The sequence below is a fragment of the Balaenoptera physalus genome (genome assembly GCF_965194825.1).
Source record: "Balaenoptera physalus genome assembly, chromosome: 20".
Taxonomy (NCBI): domain Eukaryota; kingdom Metazoa; phylum Chordata; class Mammalia; order Artiodactyla; family Balaenopteridae; genus Balaenoptera; species Balaenoptera physalus.
In genome coordinates this window covers 25232293-25249312 of record NC_138901.1, presented here as the reverse complement: position 1 = coordinate 25249312, position 17020 = coordinate 25232293, and positions in this window count along the sequence as shown.

Below are 17020 nucleotides of genomic sequence, written 5' to 3'. Positions count from 1 at the left end.
ACATCTACAGCCTGGTTGGGGAGACAAGACTCATGTACATAAAACAGCTGGGGAACACGAGACACTGCGTAGTCATACCAAACCCCAAGGTTTAATAGAATTCAATGGGAATTCAGAGAAAGGAGTGGACAACCAGAGATTGACTAGATGGGAAAGTTGTATGAAAGAGGTTGGCCGTTAACTTGACCTGAAAGGATGGTAGAATTGAGGCTGGAAGAGAGGAGAAAGGTGTTTCCATTGAAAAAGAGAGAGAAGAGAAAGGAAGGAAGAAAAGAAGGGAGGGAGGGAGGAAGGAGAGAAAGAAACTCTTTCTAATGTAGGGATTTGCCCGTTGATTTAGGAAACTCCCACAAACTTAGGGCAGCAGCCTTTGAAAATTTTATTTCTCTGACGCTTTTCTTGTTTTAGAGCTCAAGCCCCTTTCACTTCTACCAGGCACACCTCAGAAGGAATGCTCTACTGCCGCATTGCACATGCCTGCCGTGCCCCACATGCCACCTCCACAGCATTCTTGGGGCCCATTCCAGTTTCACAACCAGGTGACAGAGGCACCAAACAGGGAGAGACCCCCACCAGGAGAGGGGGCCAGGAAAGCACCCAGGAGGCTTGTATTCAAGAATGTGGGAGCTCTCTGTCCCCCCCACCTGCCCCCACCATCACTACCTCTAAAAAAATTCCATATGGGATGCTGACACTTAGAGAGAATGAGGGTCATCAGATCTGAAGCCCTTTTACGTATGTCAGGTTTACAGAAGTTTTCTGGGAACATTAGGAGTAGGGAATGCTTTGTAACTTTTCCTTATTTTCTGCATTCCACAGAGAGCAGCAGATGAGCAAGAGGGAGGAATTTGCAGTGTCTCATCTTGGTTAGATAGTTGGAGGATTTTTCTGCCAATTACAGTGGTTAAACACTGACTCAACATCCAACATCTGCATGAGAGGTTAGAGCCTTCATTCATGGACAAGTTTCAAAATGAAACACAGGGGTACTACCTCTCATGGGCGATGTAGTCAGAGAACAGAGAAGAGTGGATTTCACCCTCAACAAGGTGGCTGCTTTCTGGAGAAGTGGCAGGACCTGGTATTTCCCAGCATGGTGAAATCGGGAAGTGCCTTTTGCAGCCCTTCTCAGTTTCATGGCCCAAATGGTTTGTTTGGACGTGGAATTCTTTTTTTTTTTTTTTTTTTTTTAACATCTTTATTGGAGTATAATTGCTTTCCAATGGTGTGTTAGTTTCTGCTTTATAACAAAGTGAATCAGCTATACATATACATATATGGACGTGGAATTCTTAAGCCCTTAATTCTGTCCCTGCTTCCTGTGTCACTTCCCTAGGAGACTGAATTCATGAAGGGCGGGGCCTAGGCGCCCCCGCCCCCATGGGGAGAACAGAATGGGGGCTGATGCCCTTGGGGTCTTACCATGTGGACATCCTGTTGGAACATTCTTCACTCCTCCCCAGCAAGGCACACTCTGCTCTGTGAAGAATCCAGGCAGGAAGTAAAAGAGATCTCTGCGGCCACAGTGGAAATGCCCAGACTCTCAGGAACCCCAGATGGTCATCCAGTCTGACCACACATCCCATTCTGTTTTCATTATTAGTGTCTGTCCTGACTGCTAGTTCATGGGCTCCCCCAGGACCGGAGGCATGTGTGCCCTAGACACCATTAGAGCCATTTCAGTATGTATCACAGTGCCTGGTACAGAGCGGCTGTTATTAAATATTTGTTGAATAAATCAACTATAAATGTGGAAGTGATTCCCTTAAAGAGCTCTTTGCTCTTGCTCAGATGTTGAGTTACATTACAAGATGGGTGTGCTGGGGGTGCATAGGGACACCACTGGGTAATAATAAAAAGGGCTAGAAATGCATGGGAGGGCTCTGGAAAATAGCCCCAAAGTTCCATTTGTATCTGCTGAGTAACAGGGAACCCCTGCAGGTTCTTCAGGTCACCGACAGGGGAAGGCAAGCAGGCGGGGGTTTTACAGGCTGTACTTGATCTGGAAGCGGGTAGGGTTACCCGAAGAACCGTGCGTCTCCTTGGAGCCACCTAATCACTGTGGCAAGCTCCAGAGACGACTTTTGTGGCTGAAGGGTGAATGTTTCAGCCGGGTGAGTGTCAAGAATGCGGTAAGAACTCTAGTGAGCCTTGCTGCTGTGTGAACTCACAGCTGACGGTGGGAACAGAAGCAAGAGCCAGTGCAGTAATAGCCAAAAATGGCCAAAGAGGAAGACGCCTTGGGACCCAGCCCGGGATCCTGGCGTTGCACCGTGTGGAGTGGGGGTGAAACCAAATAGAAAGATTCTTCTTTCTCCTGAGGGCGGAGGCCATGTCTTAAGCATCTACACCCACAGCCCCAAGCAGAGTGAGTGCCTTGCACACAGTAGCTGCTTAATAAATGCTAGATAAATGAATGCTGGTGGGCTGGCTCTGGGAGACACTGAGGATGTGAGAGCTTGTGGAGGCCCCTGAAGCCCTGTTTACTGTCTTCTCTCCTCCAACCACCTCGGCCTACTCTTCTGTGTTGTTCCCCCTCTGCTTTAAGCCAGAGGATGTTCCCAAACACTGCGGCTCTCTAGGTGAACAGCAAAGAGTAGGGAAGGTGACTCTAGCACCTGCCAACTGGGTCTCAGCCTCAGCTGGTCAGGTCACTCCCTCCCTTCTCCTTGGGGTTCCCACTACCGATAGGATACCACTCAGCCCCCAACCCAGTCATCAGGTGCTGTTCACATTTCCTCCTAGTCTTTCTCTCTTTGATCTCATCTGGGCAGGCAGGGACATGTCACTGCTGGCAGCCTGGCATAAGCAAATGTGCGCGTGCATGCACACACGCCCCTTTCCCTGTCTCGGAGCCATCGTCTGGCCCTCTGCCCCTGGCCTGATCCATCTTTATGAGACCGGGGCTCTTCCTCTCCAGGTGCTGAATGTAACGTCTGATGCGAGAGAGCCATGCATTTTGCACATCCGCGTCTGCGGCGTTGGCCTCCCTCAGGGGTTTGGGGAAGATCCACCCATAAGGAAGGACCTTCCAGAGAGACGAGAAACCAGGAGCCTGACCTCATGATGCCCACATCGCCTGGCAAGGAAGGTTTCAGTTCTGCTGTCCTGGCCCAGACCCAATTATCTCTTCTAGCATCCACGCCTTCCCTGGCTCCCCTCCAGGCCGACAAGATCTGCTCCAGCTGGGGAAGGATAAGTATGGTCTAGTGAGTAGCGGCAGGAGAGGGAAGCCCCCAGGATCTCGGTCACATCATACCCTGGCTCTGTGCCTCAGTTTCCCCCTTGAGAAAGTCTGCCCCTGCTTCCAGGGTTAGGAAGTTCCCTGGTCTCACTGGGGAAGAAACCCACAATGGTGTTGTGTTCCCTTGCAGCCAGGAGCCGCCCGCCCTGCCCTGCCCCACCCCAGGAGGACTTGTTAGTTGGTGAAGCCCAGCCAGCAAGGCAGGGTCCTGCAGCATAAAAGCTTGGAGAAGCCAGAGCAGGAATAATAATGATAATCATCAGCTGTGGCGTCTCAACCATCCAGGAATGCAAGGCCCACGCCCTGCGCTCCCCACACCCCAAGACACTCCGAGGGCTCCTTTCCCTTCATTTTATTGCAGTGATCCCACACTTAGCCATTCCCAGTCCAATCCGTTTGTGTTCCCAAGGACTGCAGTCCAGCTACCGGCTCATCCAGCCCCCAGGTTCCATGGGAAGAGTGAGCTCGACTAGAGGGGTCGAGGGTAGGATGCCAGGCTCCTTGGAACCTCTGGCTCCTGGGTTTCCCAGAGAAGCACTCTGGCCATCCCTGGCCTGGAGCGCTTTCCCACAGATCCATTTTTGTCTGGTCAGCTTGAGGTCCAGGAGCTTTGCCTGTGTCAGTACAAATCAGAATTCAAGTCCTGGCTGGGCCACAAATTAACTCACGGTAGGACCCTGGGCAAGTTTCGTTTTGTTTTTAACTTCTTTGGATCCACTGTCTCACCTGCCCAAAAACTTCCAAGGTTTCCCCTTGTTCACTGAAGATAAACTCTGAATCTCGTAGTCCAGCATATGGCTGTTGAAGATCTGGTTCTTTTTTTTTTGGCCATGCCATGCAGCATGCAGGATCTTAGTTCCCTGACCAGGGATCGAACCAGGGCCCCCTCCAATGGAAGCGTGGAGTCTTAACCACTGGACCACCAGGGAAGTCCCAAAGATCTGGTTCTAATTCACCTTTCCAACCCCACTCTTCTTCACCCTCCAGATGCCAGCCAAAAGTGACTCCTTGCTGTTGGTCATGCATATCCCATGCTTTCCCATTCTGGGGTTGCCATCCTTCTTTGGGAATGTCATTTTCTTCATTTCTACCTGGCCAGACCTTCCTAGCCTTTGAGGTCCAGGCCAGAGATCATTGCTTCCATGACTGCCTGACTCTCTTCCCACCTTGGAATGCTGGTTCTTCTTTGTCTGAACCTCAAGCCCCTGGGTCCACCCTCTGCCCTGGTTATGTGCATATCTCAACTTGCCCACTGGGGTCATCAGTGTGCTGAGGTCTCCATCTCTGTGTCTTCATAGCACCTAGTACAGCATCCTGCATACACGACACATGCTCAATAAATAAGTGTTGGGCATAAATTGTGGCAAATAATCATCCCCACCCTATTAACTTCCCCACACAAATGTGGTTTGAAAAAGTAAACGTAATTATTTTAATATAAAATTGTATGCATGTGTGTTCTCCCCAGTTTCCTCGGGGTAGTGGAATGCAGGTACCCAAGTATCCGGTGAAGGTATTAGCTCCGTAGTGTTGGGCCGACATGCGGAAGGCTTTTCTCAACCAGTCGCTGGTCCAGTCTGAACTTGGGCTCTGCCTAGCAGAAGGCGAGCTCTTCCCTTCCTCAGAGAATGGCAATCCCATCCCTTGGGGGCTTCCGTTTTTCTAAGCCCCATCAGCCTCCATGTGCCATGGGACTCATATGCCAGCAGGACCCCTGGATTCAAGTGTTGTTAAGAGATGAGAGGTTGGATGTGTTTAGAAACCTCTCACCTGGATCCTTATGAGAACACCTTGGAGCAGTGTTCGCTGCTGCTGCCTGTTAGTGTTGTTAATAACAGTAACAATTACTTCGGCAATGCCTTGTATTTACTTAATGCTTTTCTCCAGGGAGCTCAACTAATCTTTCCCTCATCCCCAGAAAGAAGAGAAGGACCATGGCAATGAAAGAGAAGTGAGCCATTGCAGCCACACTTTGAGTACAAGCATCCTTTGTTCTAAGAGGTAAATACAATACATAGCACTTCAGATGTGTGGAACTGATAAAGTAGGAAAGCAGTTCATGCCCTGGGACCCGAAACCTATGACTTAAGAATTTTCCCCCAAATCAAATCCTGAGTGAGATGACAACTTTCATACTGAGAAGTTACATCTCACCAATTATAAAATCTGAGCATGCGCCCTTCATATAGGTTCAATTACTTACAAATTGTACACACAGCCTACTATCATTATATCTCAGGGCACAATATATACTTGGGTGAGGTTTGTTTTTAACAATGGTGGAAAGTGTAATTCACATATCAAATAGTGACCTTGATAATTACAAATTACAAAAAAAGTTTTGTGGCCGTCATCATGTTAGACCTGATCAGATTGTCCCTGTGTTAACCTCCTGATGGGGCTGACAAAGAGCTCATGTGAGAAGTGCCAGTGGTGCCACTTTCTCGTGTGCTAGTGCTTGCTGAGTTAGGATGATCTTTAACCGGCAGTTCCTTTGCAGGAATCTTTTTAAACCCCGTGTCCATTTCGTGAAGGTTAATTTAGTTCAATTTAGGTAATATAATCCGTGATGTCATTTAACTAGGCAATGGAAACTGTGATATTTTGCAGGTTTCTAGCCATGAGCTAGGGAGTGGAGGAGCCCTGTCAGCCCCTCTGGTACCCTTGCTTCTGTGTTCCCCCCTGCAGACCCCATGTGTCATACATCGCCCACGGCTCCGTGTCCAGGGTTCCTTGATTCACTCTGAAGGGAGTCTTCTGCAACCCCACCTCATTTCCATCACTGCACTACCACTTCCTCTTTCTCCAAGCCCCTCCTGGCTATCTCAGCCACCTCAAGCTCAAGCTTGCTTTCTTTCTTTCCTTTTCTTTTTCTTTTTTTTGGCCACGCTGCATGGCTTGCGGGGATCTTGGTTCCCTGACCAGGCCCTTAGCAGTGAAAGCGCAGAGTCCTAACCACTGGACCACCGGGGAATTCCCTCAAGCTCACCCTTTCTAAACCTTCTTTGTCAAGCCCACTTTGCTCCCTTTCTTCCCCATCTCCAATAAGGACGCCACTAAACACTCAGTTGCCCAGACCAGAAACCACAGGGTCAGTTTCCCCTCCTTTCTGCTTGCCATCCTTCCAAATTAGTCTACTTTCTTTTTTTTTTTTTTCTTGAGCAGTATTTTTATTTTATTTTATTTTATTTTTTAATTGAAGGACAGTTGCTGTACAATATCACATGTTATAGGTGTACAATATAGTGAGTGATTCACAAATTTTAAAGGTTATACTCCATTTATAGTTATTATAAAATATTGGCTGTATTCCCCATGTTGTACTATATATGCTTGTAGCTTATTTTTTTAATTTAATTTTTATTTTATATTGGAGTATAGTTGATTTACAATGTTGTGTTAGTTTCAGGTGTACAGCAAAGTGATTCAGTTATACATATACATATGTCCATTCTTTTTCAGATTCTTTTCCCATATACGTTATTACAGAATATTGAGTGCTATACAGTAGGTCCTTGTTAATTATCTGTTTTGGATATAGTAGTGTGTATATGTTGATCCCAAGCTCCTAATTTATCCCTACCCCCCATTAGTCCACTTTCTAAGGGCCCTCCTTTTGGTGTCTCTGGCCCTGACCATTGCTGGGTTGCTTAACCAATTGGCCTCCCTGCCACTGTTCTCGTCCCCTCTCATTTCCCCTCCACATTGCTGCCAGAGAATTCTTTCAAATACAAGAGTCTGATTTGGGTCCCCCCTTCCTAGCCTCTCCACTTGCCTCATGCCTAGAGGCTAAATTTCGAACTCTTGGCAGAGAATTGCCAGCCCGGACCCTGCTGACCCTTCCAAACTGCTCACTCCCAGCCACCCTCCCTGCTCTCGACCCCCGGGCAGTCTCCCAGGAGCCCCACCTTGAATACCATGTTCCCTTCTCGGCCTGATGACTTATGTTACTAAACCTCTAAGACTAGCATGCCCCACGCCTCCCAAACACTGAAGGCAGGGAAAGTTACTCCATCATCCAAGCGCTCCAGCACTTGGTATGAAACGCTCTTGTATTATGCTGAAATGTGATTGGTTAGCTGTCTGTGTCCTCCATAAGCCACTGGTTCCTGAGAGCTTAGACCACATCTATCTTATTTCTATCCCCTCCTTCCTAGCGTGGTGCGGTGCAGGCTCTCTGTGAAGTGCTTACCCATGGACATGAGGTGTTGGGAACTTCTTCCCACCCATCACCTGCACTGCCCTGTACTCCACCCCCCAAAGGCTAACACTTAAAAAACAATACTAGGTACCAGGTACTGTTCTAGAAGGCTTGGGCATATTTGCTCACTTAATCCTCACCACAACACCACGATGTTGCCACTCCTGGCATCTCCATTTTACAGATGAGGAAACTGAAGCACAGAGAAGTTATGCATCAGTTCCAGGTCATGCAGCTAGTAAGTGGCTGAGTCAGGAGTGAAACTCAGCATCCTGGATCCAGAGCCCTGATTGTAACCTCGGTGGCGTGGAGTTGGCGCCATGCCACTTCACTCAGCCCTCTCCCTGTTCTCCCTTCCCTCCACAAGAGTGGCTGCTGTTCCAAGGCCAGCTGAACACCCTTCCACCCTGCCCAGGCATGAGCTGAGGGTCCGGTGGCTCAGGTGGCTCTCTCCCCCGAGAGGGAAGGACAGACATGACAGTCTCCCTCTGGTCACCCCTGCCCCACTCTCCTCTGGGGCGGCCCCGTGCCCAGCCACTCCATTCCTGGGCCAAGGGCTCTTTGGGGGAGATCTGAATCCTGGTCTCAGTAGGTCCAAATCGTTTCTCTGGAAGGGTGTGCCTGCACCGCGCACATGATCCCCTCCCCTGCCCACCAGCCCCTCGGACACCTGGAGGCCTTTCCCCACCTGTTCTACCTGATCAGCTTCTGGCCATTAATAACATCTCATTCTTCTCTGGGGCTTTTTGTCTATTCTGCCTTGCCTGCCCACACTTCCTTCCTGTTCTTCTTTCTCTTTACAACAAGATTGGGTATTTTTAAGCTGAGGTTTCCACTCATCTGTTACTGTCCGGTGGTTTGCCAGCCTTGGAGGCTACAGTCTGTGGCCTCATGCTGGGCCCAGCCTTGGCCCTCACCCTTAGCCCTCACCCTTAGCCGTCTCTATAAAGCTCTCCCTTCTCTGCTTACGGGGGAAACACCCTAAACTGGCTGTTGGTCAAAGCTTTGGAAACTGTGCAGGACATGTAGGGAGCTGACCCCCCTCCCGCGATGCTATGAGATTGTATATGGAGGCAGGTGAGGATCACGAGAGCTGGAACCTCACCAGGCCTCCGGGGTCACCTCTCCGTCCACCTGTGTGACCCACATTAGGTGGCGTCAGGGGGGCTGCTGGTCCGTGGTCTGCACCATCTTTGCAGCTTTGGAGATGCAGCTCAGGGAGCTCCGACTCCCTCTCTGCCCTCCTGTAATGTCCAAGGTCTCCACCTCCAGGCAGCCCTTCCTGCTTCACCTTCCGCTTCAGCCCCAGCCTGGCCCCCCATCGCTCAATCCTCACGGATGGCCACCAACCTCCACAGGCTTCTCTGCCCCGCGGGTGCTTAACAGAGAAACTTTTGTTTGAAGCCCAAACAACTGCAAAGGGAAGATAACTGAGCTTTTAGGGTTTCCTAGTTATTGTTTGTTTTTAAGTTTGGTTTCTGTCCTCGGCTTTCTTAAAAAAAAGAGAACAGTGGCAACTAAACGAGTTGATAGCTGAGATTTTTGTTTTTAAGCAACTGATAGTGACTCACTGCAGGCTGCGGGGCCCACGGCTAGTGTTCTGTAAAGTAACTGATAGACGTAAGGACCTCTAAAGTAATTGATAGGCGTAAGGACAGCCCCAAGCACCGAGGTGTCCTACTGCGCCCTCTGAGTCACCATGAAGGATTAAAAGTATATTCAGCATTGTTTTTATGTTGACTGTGCTTTATAAATTTGAATTTGTTAAAAAAGGGCACCCTCCCCCAACCCCGCCCCCCGGTGTAACGTATATAGCAACTAACTGATTATTGATTGGAAACCAGGGAACTGATGTTCCGGGCAGTCTAGTGGGCCTTCGGGACTTGTGGACTATAGTATCTGCAGCCCTCATCCCCGGCCTCAGCCCCAGCCACACCTGTGCTTCACACTCTCTTGACAGTCCCCACCGCTCCCGCCGGTCAGACGCCCCATGGTCCGGTCCTGAGCAGTGATGCCTTCTGACCCCACCATGAGCCGGGACTACAGCCCTGTTCCGTCTCGCTTGTTCCCTGGCACCCCTTTTGGAGTTGATCAGTCATTCAGTCTACCAACATTTATTGGGCATCCCGCATGAGCAGAGTGCCGTGCTGCGTGGGTACTGGGAAAAGTCAAGAAAATGTTGGTGCTGCCTTCGGGAGAAAACACTCTCCCACCACAAACACCCAGAGAGCTGCTTACTACAGGTTCGAAAGAGCTCCATCTCAGAACCAAAGGGGTAAGGGGGAGCCAAACAGGGTGGGCTTTATCAGAAAAGTCTTCTTGAAAGGGGGAGATTGGAGCCTAACTTTGATTCTCAATAGGGCTGTCCCAGCTGAACAAATAGGTGCACAGGGCTGGGAAGCTCATCCCGGCAGTGGGACCCAGAATTCCCCCGCCACCTCTGCCAGGAAGCTGCCTTGTGAATCCTGGGCTGCCCCTTCCCCTCTGGGCCAACTGGGCGATAAGGACGGGGGACCAGCCACAGCAAGGAGGAAGTGGCCTGGCTTCCTGTTTGTTTGTGAATCTCAGAGCAGCACCGTGCAGCCATGAACCCCAGCTAAGCAGAACAACCCCAGCCTGAGCCAAGAGTTCCAGGGAGCCCACCAACCAACCCAGCAAGCCCTCAACCATCTGGGACTCCAGAGCAGAGACCCATCCCAGGGCAGCCACGCTTGGATGGCTAACCTGGTAGCAGCCATGCCAGGTCGGCAGGGTAAAGAGGTGGAGTAATGACTTCCCCAGAGAAGTCAGAGTCACATATTCATAATATGAAGGCTCTGGGCAGCTCCAGGGGCTCAAACAATGCCAACTCCCCACCCCAAAGATTATTTCCTAGGACCCTGGACACAACCCTTTTGCCTTGTAAGAAAACCTTGTGCAGAGATTGGACCCTTTGAAAAATGGGGCTGCACGCATTGTGGTTTTGTTTGCAACAGCAAAACACACGAAAAACCACCAGCAAGTCATCCAAAAGCCGATTCGTGACAACAAAACATGATAGATCCACACCAGGGGAAACGCTGTAGCCATTAAAAACAATGGGGTGGATTTGTTTGTGCTACTGTGGTGAGATGTCCAAGATATTTCAGTAAATGAAAGCAGCAAGATACAGAACAGCGTGATCCCTTTTCTGCAAATAATCAGAACAGCAGAGGACATGTTCATATAGGTTTAGAGATGTATGTGCTCCAGAATGCATGACTTTTTTTTTTTTTTTTTTTTTTACTGAAAGGAAATTTAAGTAACCTAACAGCGGTTATTTTGGGGAGAGGAACTGTGGAAGAAAAGTGGTGGGAAGGCATTCGGTGTTCATTAAGTATCTTCCTGTACCATTTGCATTTTAAAGTGATGTATATATGATATTGAGATAGATATACATATTTTAAAAATATTACCTGTGGGCAATGGGATTATGGTCCATTCTGTTTAATTCCTTGTACTTCTCTGTATCATTTAAAATAAAAAATACCAAAGCAATAAGTATTATTTTTAAGCCAATTTAAAGAATCGGGCAGTGTGCATTTGCAAGATGAAACAGGGTAGAGCTAGGATCATACATTCTCCAGGACAACTGATGGGAGGAGATGGGGAAAGTGCTTTGCTTTAAGATCTGTACACATCAGTAACAGCAGAGCCATTCGACATTCCACTTTGTGGATTCCTTGTGGTAAATGTTTGAGCTGTCTCTGGTTTCCTTTTAACCACTCCCTTTCCCTGTGTCTTCCTCCATTTCATGGCCTCATCATTTAACTTTTGACCTGAACCAAACAATAAGGAACAGAAATCTGAAGGGAGAAGAAGATATACAATATGACTTCAATACACACGACCTGATCACCTGTCATTTGGACTAACTTGTGTTCACTTCTTTATAAAGGACCCGTATCTGATTCATCTTCTAATCCCCTGAAGCATCTAGCCCAGGACTGCACACAGTAGGTGCTCAATAGTTGTTGGATGAATAAATGGACCAACTTGTGTACATGACACTTGTCCTTTTCAGGTCTGTTCATTCATAGAGCATCCACAAGGTGGAAGGTCAAACCACCCCTAAGCCTATCAGATTTGATTTTGCTCTTCCTCACGAGTGTTTGGGGAAGATGGAAGGAAACCCTTGGGGCCTCCGAAGGAGAATGTGATGTTGCCTCTGTGTCTCACTAATTCATTAACAACTGTTGAGCTCCCCAAACTGACCTCAGGCTGCCAAAGCCTCACTATCCAGCACACTTGGAGCTTCCCTGGTTTTAGAAAGAGTTAAGCTGAGCTGGTGGCGATCTCCCGCCTGGCAAAGAGAGGGGTAGCACCAGTTTGCCTGGTGGTTGGGGCAGGACACTTGGTATGTTTACAGCCACAGACGCCCAGGGGGTTTTGTATCAGGAAGTCATCTGCAGACGGTCACCTTGATCTATTTACTTACCCTCAGAGCTGGTGCTAATGTCCTCCTGGTCCCTTCCCTAGGATATTTTTCTGAACATCTTGTGCTTGTCAACACAGCCTGGCACCTGCAGCAGCAGGCAGGTTGCTGCCATCTGGTGGAGAAGAGAGGCCACAGCTTTGCCGGACTGGGCCTGAAACAGACTTGAGAGATGGAAGGAACCTTTGAGAACAGCTTCCATGACAGTGGATTTCAAACTTTTGTAGCTGTGGAGCCCTTCCTTTAAATGACAGCAGTGACTAAGGCCTTCCTGTAAGACTGCTAAACTCAACGCTGCTCTGGCTGTAGCAGGGGAAAGACTGGACCCGTTCCACACTCCCCCAAGCTCAGTTGGCAAACAGCTGATAGGGTGTTTACCCCTTCATTGTAAGGATGGGGAAACGGAGACCTGGAGATATAAAGGGACTTGCGGAAATTCTTTGTACAAGGCACACTTCGGAATCTGTGCAGCCAACCTGTACCCTCAACCTCAAATAAGGAAGGCCTGAACACAGCTTCCTGAGCGCTAGATCAAGCCACCTACCCCAAGACATCCGGGCTCCTGGGAGGAGAATCCTGGAACTCAACTTCTACATCTTCTTGTTTGAATCAAACCAGGGTTAGACCCATGATGGTCCCTATGCCCCCTTCTCAATAGCTATAGGCATGGAATCAGGGACACGTAGATGTCTATTGCTACCTCAGAATTCCAAAGGAGTTTCCTGATCTCTGACATTAGGGAGAGGCAGGCAGCCCCTTAGAACACAAATAGGGACAGGAACGAGAATATTTTGAGCATCTCCTGTGGGCTGAGCCCTGTGCTGAGCATTTTCACATCTGTCAACTCATTTATTCCTCAGCAACACTGCAATGTGGATATTTGTATCTTTAGTTTTGATAAGAAAAAAAAGGATGATTGAAGTAGCTAAGTAATTTACCCAAGGTCTCCCAAGCTAGTAATTGGCAGAGTCAGAATCCAAACACAAAGCTTTCTAATTCTAGAACCCAAGTTCTTTCTACAAACTTAGTTGCCTTCTGGGGTGATAAATCTGGGATGTCCAGGCCAGCTCGGAGTTTCACAGTGTCAGCAAGGATGGCTGCAGTGCCCTGGAGGGAAGGGCCTTACGAAGGAGAAGGTGTTGTCTCTGCCTGCTGTGGTCTAGCTGGGGATGGAAGTGTGCCTACGAAGAGAAAGAAGACCCCTCATGCACAAGCCCACCTGTGAGTGCAAAGGATTTACAGGACAAGGGGGCCCGGATATAGAATCCTGGAAGCTGGGAGATGGGATGGAAACAGTACTAGACAGAGTGTGGACACCTGGATTCCACCCTTGGCCTTGCAACCCGCATCCTGTGGGACGTTGGGCAAGTCTCCTCCCCCTCCTCTCCCAAATGAAGGGGTTGTTCCTGAGGATCTGAAAGCCTGCTACTCAGTTCTGTGCTGTTGTGACTCCAGTGGGGGTGGAGTTAGATAGGAAAGGATCCCCAAAGGAAGTGAGTGAGGCGGGAGGGTTATGGACGCGGATGAGGGAAATAGCATTTCACACTGGGAGGGTAGTGAAGGCAAGCAAGGAAAAGAAGTCGTTGCTAGCCAGAGACGGCAAGCTCCTCTGTTCTTGAATGCTTGGTGGAGATTAGGGTTGGCACAATCTACAATGAGGAGCATCTGTGGGTTCTTTTGGGGTCTCTGACTGTTCAGGATAGACACGGCATTAACCAAGAGGCTCCTCCACCCAGAGGCTAAAGGTCCCAGAGTCCCCATCTCTGGGAGTCATTGCTGCACTGGGCTCCCTTCCTTGGCTGTGGCCTCCCTTCCTTGGCTGTGGCTTGGGAAGGACAATCCAGCAGCAAATCCTACCTGGAGAGCAGAGGAGTGGAAAAGAAGTGGTTTTACCCCAGGCCTAGGGATCCTCAGACCTCTGGGGGACCATTGGGTTCTTCCTTCCTAATTCCCATCTGTTTGCTGCTCCCATTCCCACCCTCTGCCTAGTTCAGAACCATCTGCAGCCACAGAGACAGACGGTGTCATAAGCCTGTGTGCCAGGGCCTCAGTGTGACTTTGCTTCCCAGTTTACTGTAGCCTCGGACACAGTCAAGGACTTCAGCGACAATTACACTGTATCTGACTTAAAGCCCTCAGCCCCTCCTTGGTGCCTGAGACTTCCATATTCCAGGGTTCATCCCTTCTCCAAGGCTATCATCTAATGCCCTTAAGTCAGAGGTCAGCAAACGTTTCCTATAAAGGGACAGATAGTAAATACTTTAGGCTTTGCAGGCCATATAATCTCCGTTGCAAGTATTCAAATCAGCTGCTGTAGTGCAAACGTGCATAGACGTGTTCCAACAAAACTCTATTTATGAACACTGAAGGTTGAATTTCATATCATTTTCATGTCACAAAATAGTATTCTTTTGATTGTTTTCCAACCATTTAAAAGTGTGAAAACCACTGTTAGCTCATGAGCTATACAAAAACAAGCAGTGGGCTGCACGTGGCCTGCATGCCATAGTTTGCCAGCCTCTGACCTGAGTGTTTGCAGCTCGTTCAGCCAAATTTAGATGGTCCAAGCCTGTCATTGATGAAAGGCTTTTCTGGCTAATCCTGATGTTTTGTCCTATCTTCCCTGGATGACAGCAGCTTTAAGCTCCTTCAAAGTAACCTTGCCCTTTCAGCTTTACTCTCTCTTCCAAAGTAGCTTGATTGGTGGGAGCTGGAAATACACCCTCCTCCCTCTCCACCCAGCGTCCTGAGCAAAGTCATTTTCTTTCAACTATAAACTGGTTTCCCCAGGCCAGTACATTTCCATTCCCTCTTCCAGCCATGTGCGTCTGGGCCTTGTCAAACATCCCAGCCTCTACTGGCTCGGACAGGCCTCTTCACTCCTTTCTTTGTTCAATTCTCAACCCCAGTGCTGCCAGAGTTCCAGAGCTAATGTCTTTAGAAAAAAGGGAGGCCTTAAATGTAAGGAAAGGTGGGAAGAGGTCAGCCACAGGCAAATTCCTGGAGAAGAAGGATTTTGAGCTGGGCTTGAGACAGAGAGGGACCGGGATTGAAAGAGGGAGGCGAGAGAGGAGAGGTGTTCCAGGCAGAAGCAGGAGAGGGTGAGCTGTGGGCAGGGGACAGCAAGAGGAGAGCCCGCACGTGGAGGCCACAGGAAGCGAGAGGGTGGCGAGGCTGGGAAATCGATCTGGGTGGGACCTTTATGGATGGGTCAGTCTGCTAAACCCTGAGTACCCTGCTTCGGAGCAGCTTGAGGCTACTTAACATAATGGCAGGGGAGGAGAATCAGGGGCCTCGAGCCCCAGCCCTCGCCTCACTTCTAACTTCAGTCCTGTATGTCTATTCCTTCATCTCTTCATCTGACAAACATTCAGTAACTCCCACCAAGAGCCAGGCATGTTTGACTTGGGGGAAAAGATCAGGGGGGGTGTTTGGGGGGAAGAAGAGGAAGAGGAAACGTTTAATCAAATAAGGGTCCTGCCCTCCATAAATGTAGGGCTGGAGGGAGAACACATGTACACACACACACACACACACACACACACACACACACACACACACATACACACCTGCAACCCAAATGAGTACTAAATGCCTCATGGGACCCTGGCTTAGCGGAAGTTTTGTGTTAAAGAAAGAATTGGAGCTAGCACTCCAAGGATGGGGGGCATCTGGACCTGTGAAATGTGGGGGAAGGGCTGTCTGGGATGAAGTGACCGTGCGAGCAGAGGGGATGCAGTGAAAGTGGGGCTGGGGGATATGCAGACAAGCGCAAGGAACTCAGTTCGGTGCGTGTTTTCAATGAGGAGTGTTATTGGCATTACGTTTGGGACAATTTTTTGTTGCATGAGTCTGTCCCACACAAAGCAGGTCTCATAACATGCCTGCCACCTCTGCTTCCCATCACCTAATGCCAGTAGCCGCTGCCCCTTTCCACCTGCATTTTTAGACAACGCTCCCCATCCCATGGGAGCCACCAGGTAGGTATGTGAAGGCAAGCAGTAAAGTATAAAGTTGAACTAGAAAGGTAGCGAGCAGAGGGCCTCGAATGCCAGGACAAGGCATTTGCACTTTATTAACCAAGGGAGGAGTGGCTGCTGAAGATTTTTCAGGAGGAAGGGGATGAGATCTGCTTTAGAAAAATTAAGTTTGGAGCAGTGTGCAGGATGGACAGGAGGCCTAGGAAAGGTGGGGACATCAATTACAGTCTCCTGCGACCGTCTCACTCAGGTTATTTTCAGTCAAGGTGGGCTACTTTGTCCACAGTATTGGCAGACGGCAAAGGTTGAGGGGAGGGCCTAACTGCTCTTCCCCTGCTGATTGCTGGACCACCAGGTGATTAGAATAGCATCTGCTACACGTCAGACTTTGACAATATTCCATTGTCTCTCCCTGTCTTTCAAATCGACCCACCTGGGGATGACACAGCTCCTCCCCCTTCAGTCCACACCGGCAGAACTTGTGTAAAATGCAACAGTAAGGAAACATGGCAAGCCTTCGAGGGTCCCACCCCGCCCCTGCCCTCCATCCAGGGCCCATTGCCTTCCTAGTCAGCGACCCTCGGAGCCTGAACAAGGGAACTATTCAGCCTGACCAAAGGAGAGACACTCCCTGCTTGGCCCCCTCCCTGGCCAGGACAGGACACGGCTTTTGATCCAGGGCCCAGAGAATCCCGAGCTGATAAAAGCCCATTGTGGCAGTTTCTGGAGAAACCCAGAGGCCATCGGGGAACTCTGGGGCTAAGGAGCCAGTTAACAGCCTTTGAACATTTGTGAAAAGAATTACTTGGCGGAAGTCAAGGCAGAATGAGGCCCCTGGTCTGCCACTGGCACTGTCTGTGGCAGGGAGGCTACAGGCAAAACCAGCAGGAACTGGCCGGCCTGACGCTGGGGGGCTGACCTGGAGGCAGAAGGAACCCAGAAGCTGGGGACGGCTCCCCTCACACACCTGGGTGGGAAACCCAATCTCCTGCCATATGCAAGAAACAAACTGCTCTTTTAAAAAGGGCCTGGGGAAGAGAGGAGCCTCCTGCCCCGCCCCCCAAGGGTGTCCCGAGCAATAAACAGCAGGAAGGGAGGAAGGCCGCTGAGTGGAAGCCGGTCTGGAACCTATTTAGCAGTCA